The sequence below is a fragment of the Phyllobates terribilis genome, unplaced genomic scaffold (assembly GCF_046119375.1).
Source record: "Phyllobates terribilis strain yellow unplaced genomic scaffold, ASM4611937v1 Scaffold_21__1_contigs__length_20361869, whole genome shotgun sequence".
Classification (NCBI taxonomy): domain Eukaryota; kingdom Metazoa; phylum Chordata; class Amphibia; order Anura; family Dendrobatidae; genus Phyllobates; species Phyllobates terribilis.
Genome location: NW_027362781.1, coordinates 7,892,992 through 7,902,634, shown reverse-complemented (window position 1 = coordinate 7,902,634; position 9,643 = coordinate 7,892,992).

Here is a 9,643-nt window from a genome sequence, read left to right as displayed (position 1 = left end):
ATTCGGAACGCTCACTGACATTTCCCCTATCTGAAAGTCTGATAAACGCAGGAAAAATGACTAAGTCCAAAAAAAAATTTTTTTTAAACTTTTTTCAATTTTACCCCCGTGGGATATATATTCTACCCACACACATTTGGACCTCTCCTGGGGTACCCTCACACATATTATTACCTCATTTAGTGGATATTTTCACAAAAAAGTGAAAGTTTCAAAAATCCAGAAAATTGGCTGAAAACGACTAAATATCAAGGATTCATTGGGCGAATTGCTCTGGAACTGAAATCGGAATGCTCACTGACATTTCCCCTATCTGAAAGTCTGATAAACGCCGGAAAAATGACTAAGTCCAAAAAAAAATTTGTTCAACTTTTTTCAATTTTACCGCCGTGGGATATATATTCTACCCACAAACATTTGGAACTCTTCTGGGGAACCCTCACACATATTATTCCCTCATTTAGTGGATATTTTCACAAAAAATTGAAATTTTCAAAAAATCCAGAAAATTGGCTGAAAACGACTAAATATCAAGGACTCATTGAGCGAATCACTCTGGAACTGAAATCGGAATGCTCACTGACATTTCCCCTATCTGAAAGTCTGATAAACGCCGGAAAAATGACTAAGTCCAAAAAAAAATTTGTTCAACTTTTTTCAATTTTACCCCCGTGGGATATATATTCTACCCACACACATTTGGAACTCTCCTGGGGAACCCTCACACATATTATTCCCTCATTTAGTAGATATTTTCACAAAAAATTGAAATTTTAAAAAATTCCAGAAAATTGGCTGAAAACTAAATAACAAGGATTCATTGGGCGAATTGCTCTGGAACTGAAATCGGAATGATCACTGACATTTTCCCAATCTGAAAGTCTGATAAACGCAGGAAAAATGACTAAGTCCAAAAAAAAATTTGTTCAAATTTTTTTCAATTTTACCCCCGTGGGATATATATTCTACCCACACACATTTGGAACTCTCCTGGGGTACCCTCACACATATTATTCCCTCATTTAGTGGATATTTTCACAAAAAAGTGAAATTTTCAAAAAATCCAGAAAATTGACTGAAAACGACTAAATATCAAGGACTCATTGAGCGAATCACTCTGGAACTGAAATCGGAATGCTCACTGACATTTCCCCTATCTGAAAGTCTGATAAACGCCGGAAAAATGACTAAGTCAAAAAAAAATTTTTTTTAAACTTTTTTCAATTTTACCCCCGTGGGATATATATTCCACCCACACACATTTGGACCTCTCCTGGGGTACCCTCACACATATTATTACCTCATTTAGTGGATATTTTCACAAAAAAGTGAAAGTTTCAAAAATCCAGAAAATTGTCTGAAAACGACTAAATATCAAGGATTCATTGGGCGAATTGCTCTGGAACTGAAATCGGAATGCTCACTGACATTTCCCCTATCTGAAAGTCTGATAAACGCCGGAAAAATGACTAAGTCCAAAAAAAAATTTGTTCAACTTTTTTCAGTTTTACCCCCGTGGGATATATATTCTACCCACAAACATTTGGAACTCTTCTGTTGAACCCTCACACATATTATTCCCTCATTTAGTGGATATTTTCACAAAAAATTGAAATTTTCAAAAAATCCAGAAAATTGGCTGAAAACGACTAAATATCAAGGACTCATTGAGCGAATCGCTCTGGAACTGAAATCGGAATGCTCACTGACATTTCCCCTATCTGAAAGTCTGATAAACGCCGGAAAAATGACTAAGTCCAAAAAAAAATTTGTTCAACTTTTTTCAATTTTACCCCCGTGGGATATATATTCTACCCACACACATTTGGAGCTCTCCTGGGGTACCCTCACACATATTATTCCCTCATTTAGTGGATATTTTCACAAAAAAGTGAAAGTTTCAAAAATCCAGAAAATTGGCTGAAAACGACTAAATATCAAGGACTCATTGGGCGAATCGCTCTGGAACTGAAATCGGAACGCTCACTGACATTTGCCGTATCTGAAAGTCTGATAAACGCCGGAAAAATGACTAAGTCCAAGAAAAAAAATTTGTTCAACTTTTTTCAATTTTACCCCCGTGGGATATATATTCTACCCACACACATTTGGAACTCTCCTGGGGAACCCTCACACATATTATTCCCTCATTTAGTAGATATTTTCACAAAAAATTGAAATTTTAAAAAATTCCAGAAAATTGGCTGAAAACAACTAAATATCAAGGATTCATTGGGCGAATTGCTCTGGAACTGAAATCGGAATGATCACTGACATTTTCCCTATCTGAAAGTCTGATAAACGCAGGAAAAATGACTAAGTCCAAAAAAAAATTTGTTCAAATTTTTTTCAATTTTACCCCCGTGGGATATATATTCTACCCACACACATTTGGAATTCTCCTGGGGTACCCTCACACATATTATTCCCTCAATTAGTGGATATTTTCACAAAAAAGTGAAATTTTCAACAAATCCAGAAAATTGGCTGAAAACGACTAAATATCAAAGACTCATTGGGCGAATCGCTCTGGAACTGAAATCGGAACGTTCACTGACATTTGCCCTATCTGAAAGTCTGATAAACGCCGGAAAAATGACTAAGTCCAAAAAAAAATTTTTTTTCAACTTTTTTCAATTTTCCCCTTGTGGGATATATATTCTACCCACACACATTTGGAACTCTCCTGGGGTACCCTCACACATATTATTCCCTCATTTAGTGGATATTTTCACAAAAAAGTGAAATTTTCAAAAATCCAGAATATTGGCTGAAAATGACTAAATATCAAGGACTCATTGGGTGAATCGCTCTGGAACTGAAATCGGAACGCTCACTCACATTTCCCCTATCTGAAAGTCTGATAAACGCCGATAAAATGACTAAGTCCAAAAAAAATTTTTTTCAACTTTTTTCAATTTTACCCCCATGGGATATATATTCTACCCACACACATTTGAAACTCTCCTGGGGTACCCTCACACATATTATTCTCTCATTTAGTGGATATTTTCACAAAAAAGTGAAATTTTCAAAAATCCAGAAAATTGGCTGAAAACGACTAAATATCAAGGACTCATTGAGCGAATCACTCTGGAACTGAAATCGGAATGCTCACTGACATTTCCCCTATCTGTAAGTCTGATAAACGCCGGAAAAATGACTAAGTCCAAAAAAACATTTGTTCAACTTTTTTCAATTTTACCCCCGTGGGATATATATTCTACCCACACACATTGGGAACTCTCCTGGGGTACCCTCACACATATTATTCCCTCATTTAGTGGATATTTTCACAAAAAAGTGAAATTTTCAAAAATCCAGAAAATTGGCTGAAAACGACTAAATATCAAGGATTCATTGGGCAAATTGCTCTGGAACTGAATTCGGAACGCTCACTGACATTTCCCCTATCTGAAAGTCTGATAAACGCAGGAAAAATGACTAAGTCCAAAAAAAAATTTTTTTTAAACTTTTTTCAATTTTACCCCCGTGGGATATATATTCTACCCACACACATTTGGACCTCTCCTGGGGTACCCTCACACATATTATTACCTCATTTAGTGGATATTTTCACAAAAAAGTGAAAGTTTCAAAAATCCAGAAAATTGGCTGAAAACGACTAAATATCAAGGATTCATTGGGCGAATTGCTCTGGAACTGAAATCGGAATGCTCACTGACATTTCCCCTATCTGAAAGTCTGATAAACGCCGGAAAAATGACTAAGTCCAAAAAAAAATTTGTTCAACTTTTTTCAATTTTACCGCCGTGGGATATATATTCTACCCACAAACATTTGGAACTCTTCTGGGGAACCCTCACACATATTATTCCCTCATTTAGTGGATATTTTCACAAAAAATTGAAATTTTCAAAAAATCCAGAAAATTGGCTGAAAACGACTAAATATCAAGGACTCATTGAGCGAATCACTCTGGAACTGAAATCGGGATGCTCACTGACATTTCCCCTATCTGAAAGTCTGATAAACGCCGGAAAAATGACTAAGTCCAAAAAAAAATTTGTTCAACTTTTTTCAATTTTACCCCCGTGGGATATATATTCTACCCACACACATTTGGAACTCTCCTGGGGAACCCTCACACATATTATTCCCTCATTTAGTAGATATTTTCACAAAAAATTGAAATTTTAAAAAATTCCAGAAAATTGGCTGAAAACTAAATAACAAGGATTCATTGGGCGAATTGCTCTGGAACTGAAATCGGAATGATCACTGACATTTTCCCAATCTGAAAGTCTGATAAACGCAGGAAAAATGACTAAGTCCAAAAAAAAATTTGTTCAAATTTTTTTCAATTTTACCCCCGTGGGATATATATTCTACCCACACACATTTGGAACTCTCCTGGGGTACCCTCACACATATTATTCCCTCATTTAGTGGATATTTTCACAAAAAAGTGAAATTTTCAAAAAATCCAGAAAATTGACTGAAAACGACTAAATATCAAGGACTCATTGAGCGAATCACTCTGGAACTGAAATCGGAATGCTCACTGACATTTCCCCTATCTGAAAGTCTGATAAACGCCGGAAAAATGACTAAGTCAAAAAAAAATTTTTTTTAAACTTTTTTCAATTTTACCCCCGTGGGATATATATTCCACCCACACACATTTGGACCTCTCCTGGGGTACCCTCACACATATTATTACCTCATTTAGTGGATATTTTCACAAAAAAGTGAAAGTTTCAAAAATCCAGAAAATTGTCTGAAAACGACTAAATATCAAGGATTCATTGGGCGAATTGCTCTGGAACTGAAATCGGAATGCTCACTGACATTTCCCCTATCTGAAAGTCTGATAAACGCCGGAAAAATGACTAAGTCCAAAAAAAAATTTGTTCAACTTTTTTCAGTTTTACCCCCGTGGGATATATATTCTACCCACAAACATTTGGAACTCTTCTGTTGAACCCTCACACATATTATTCCCTCATTTAGTGGATATTTTCACAAAAAATTGAAATTTTCAAAAAATCCAGAAAATTGGCTGAAAACGACTAAATATCAAGGACTCATTGAGCGAATCGCTCTGGAACTGAAATCGGAATGCTCACTGACATTTCCCCTATCTGAAAGTCTGATAAACGCCGGAAAAATGACTAAGTCCAAAAAAAAATTTGTTCAACTTTTTTCAATTTTACCCCCGTGGGATATATATTCTACCCACACACATTTGGAGCTCTCCTGGGGAACCCTCACACATATTATTCCCTCATTTAGTGGATATTTTCACAAAAAAGTGAAATTTTCAAAAATCCAGAAAATTGGCTGAAAACGACTAAATATCAAGGATTCATTGGGCAAATTGCTCTGGAACTGAAATCGGAACGCTCACTGACATTTCCCCTATCTGAAAGTCTGATAAACGCCAGAAAAATGACTAAGTAAAAAAAAAAATGTTTTTAAACTTTTTTCAATTTTACCCCTGTGGGATATATATTCTACCCACACACATTTGGACCTCTCCTGGGGTACCCTCACACATATTATTCCCTTATTTAGTGGATATTTTAACAAAAAAGTGAAAGTTTCAAATATCCAGAAAATTGGCTGAAAACGACTAAATATCAAGGATTCATTGGGCGAATTGCTCTGGAACTGAAATCGGAACGCTCACTGACATTTCCCCTATCTGAAAGTCTGATAAACGCCGGAAAAATGACTAAGTCCAAAAAAAAATTTGTTCAACTTTTTTCAATTTTACCCCCGTGGGATATATATTCTACCCACAAACATTTGGAACTCTTCTGGGGAACCCTCACACATATTATTCCCTCATTTAGTGGATATTTTCACAAAAAATTGAAATTTTCAAAAAATCCAGAAAATTGGCTGAAAACGACTAAATATCAAGGATTCATTGGGCGAATTGCTCTGGAACTGAAATCGGAACGCTCACTGACATTTCCCCTATCTGAAAGTCTGATAAACGCCGGAAAAATGACTAAGTCCAAAAAAAAATTTGTTCAACTCTTTTCAATTTTACCCCCGTGGGATATATATTCTACCCACACACATTTGGAACTCTTCTGGGTAACCCTCACACATATTATTCCCTCATTTAGTGGATATTTTCACAAAAAATTGAAATTTTCAAAAAATCCAGAAAATTGGCTGAAAACGACTAAATATCAAGGACTCATTGGGCGAATCACTCTGGAACTGAAATCGGAATGCTCACCGACATTTCCCCTATCTGAAAGTCTGATAAACGCCGGAAAAATGACTAAGTCCAAAAAAAAAATTTTTTTCAACTTTTTTCAATTTTACCCCCGTGGGATATATATTCTACCCACACACATTTGGAACTCTCCTGGGTTACCCTCACACATATTATTCCCTCATTTAGTGGATATTTTCACAAAAAAGTGAAAGTTTCAAAAAATCCAGAAAATTGGCTGAAAACGAGTAAATATCAATTACTCATTGGGCGAATCGCTCTGGAACTGAAATTGGAACGCTCAGTGACATTTGCCCTATCTGAAAGTCTGATAAACGCCGGAAAAATGACTAAGTCCAAAAAAAAATTTGTTCAACTTTTTTCAATTTTACCCCCGTGGGATATATATTCTACCCACACACATTTGGAACTCTCCTGGGGTACCCTCACACATATTATTCCCTCATTTAGTGGATATTTTCACAAAAAAGTGAAATTTTCAACAAATCCAGAAAATTGGCTGAAAACGACTAAATATCAAAGACTCATTGGGCGAATCGCTCTGGAACTGAAATCGGAACGTTCACTGACATTTGCCCTATCTGAAAGTCTGATAAACGCCGGAAAAATTACTAAGTCCAAAAAAAATTTTTTTCAACTTTTTTCAATTTTACCCCCATGGGATATATATTCTACCCACACACATTTGAAACTCTCCTGGGGTACCCTCACACATATTATTCTCTCATTTAGTGGATATTTTCACAAAAAAGTGAAATTTTCAAAAATCCAGAAAATTGGCTGAAAACGACTAAATATCAAGGACTCATTGAGCGAATCACTCTGGAACTGAAATCGGAATGCTCACTGACATTTCCCCTATCTGAAAGTCTGATAAACGCCGGAAAAATGACTAAGTCCAAAAAAACATTTGTTCAACTTTTTTCAATTTTACCCCCGTGGGATATATATTCTACCCACACACATTGGGAACTCTCCTGGGGTACCCTCACACATATTATTCCCTCATTTAGTGGATATTTTCACAAAAAAGTGAAATTTTCAAAAATCCAGAAAATTGGCTGAAAACGACTAAATATCAAGGATTCATTGGGCAAATTGCTCTGGAACTGAATTCGGAACGCTCACTGACATTTCCCCTATCTGAAAGTCTGATAAACGCAGGAAAAATGACTAAGTCCAAAAAAAAATTTGTTCAAATTTTTTTCAATTTTACCCCCGTGGGATATATATTCTACCCACACACATTTGGAATTCTCCTGGGGTACCCTCACACATATTATTCCCTCAATTAGTGGATATTTTCACAAAAAAGTGAAATTTTCAAAAATCCAGAATATTGGCTGAAAATGACTAAATATCAAGGACTCATTGGGCGAATCGCTCTGGAACTGAAATCGGAACGTTCACTGACATTTGCCCTATCTGAAAGTCTGATAAACGCCGGAAAAATTACTAAGTCCAAAAAAAATTTTTTTCAACTTTTTTCAATTTTACCCCCATGGGATATATATTCTACCCACACACATTTGAAACTCTCCTGGGGTACCCTCACGCTTAATATTCCCTCATTTAGTGGATATTTTCACAAAAAAAGTGAAATTTTCAAAAATCCAGAAAACTGGCTGAAAACGACTAAATATCAAGGAGTCATTGGGCAAATCGCTCTGGAACTGAAATCGGAACGCTCACTGACATTTCCCCTATCTGAAAGTCTGATAAACGCCGGAAAAATGACTAAGTCCAAAAAAAAATTTGTTCAACTTTTTTCAATTTTACCCCCGTGGGATATATATTCTACCCACAAACATTTGGAACTCTTCTGGGGAACCCTCACACATATTATTCCCTCATTTAGTGGATATTTTCACAAAAAATTGAAATTTTCAAAAAATCCAGAAAATTGGCTGAAAACGACTAAATATCAAGGATTCATTGGGCGAATTGCTCTGGAACTGAAATCGGAACGCTCACTGACATTTCCCCTATCTGAAAGTCTGATAAACGCCGGAAAAATGACTAAGTCCAAAAAAAAATTTGTTCAACTCTTTTCAATTTTACCCCCGTGGGATATATATTCTACCCACACACATTTGGAACTCTTCTGGGTAACCCTCACACATATTATTCCCTCATTTAGTGGATATTTTCACAAAAAATTGAAATTTTCAAAAAATCCAGAAAATTGGCTGAAAACGACTAAATATCAAGGACTCATTGGGCGAATCACTCTGGAACTGAAATCGGAATGCTCACCGACATTTCCCCTATCTGAAAGTCTGATAAACGCCGGAAAAATGACTAAGTCCAAAAAAAAAATTTTTTTCAACTTTTTTCAATTTTACCCCCGTGGGATATATATTCTACCCACACACATTTGGAACTCTCCTGGGTTACCCTCACACATATTATTCCCTCATTTAGTGGATATTTTCACAAAAAAGTGAAAGTTTCAAAAAATCCAGAAAATTGGCTGAAAACGAGTAAATATCAATTACTCATTGGGCGAATCGCTCTGGAACTGAAATTGGAACGCTCAGTGACATTTGCCCTATCTGAAAGTCTGATAAACGCCGGAAAAATGACTAAGTCCAAAAAAAAATTTGTTCAACTTTTTTCAATTTTACCCCCGTGGGATATATATTCTACCCACACACATTTGGAACTCTCCTGGGGTACCCTCACACATATTATTCCCTCATTTAGTGGATATTTTCACAAAAAAGTGAAATTTTCAACAAATCCAGAAAATTGGCTGAAAACGACTAAATATCAAAGACTCATTGGGCGAATCGCTCTGGAACTGAAATCGGAACGTTCACTGACATTTGCCCTATCTGAAAGTCTGATAAACGCCGGAAAAATTACTAAGTCCAAAAAAAATTTTTTTCAACTTTTTTCAATTTTACCCCCATGGGATATATATTCTACCCACACACATTTGAAACTCTCCTGGGGTACCCTCACACATATTATTCTCTCATTTAGTGGATATTTTCACAAAAAAGTGAAATTTTCAAAAATCCAGAAAATTGGCTGAAAACGACTAAATATCAAGGACTCATTGAGCGAATCACTCTGGAACTGAAATCGGAATGCTCACTGACATTTCCCCTATCTGAAAGTCTGATAAACGCCGGAAAAATGACTAAGTCCAAAAAAACATTTGTTCAACTTTTTTCAATTTTACCCCCGTGGGATATATATTCTACCCACACACATTGGGAACTCTCCTGGGGTACCCTCACACATATTATTCCCTCAATTAGTGGATATTTTCACAAAAAAGTGAAATTTTCAAAAATCCAGAATATTGGCTGAAAATGACTAAATATCAAGGACTCATTGGGCGAATCGCTCTGGAACTGAAATCGGAACGTTCACTGACATTTGCCCTATCTGAAAGTCTGATAAACGCCGGAAAAA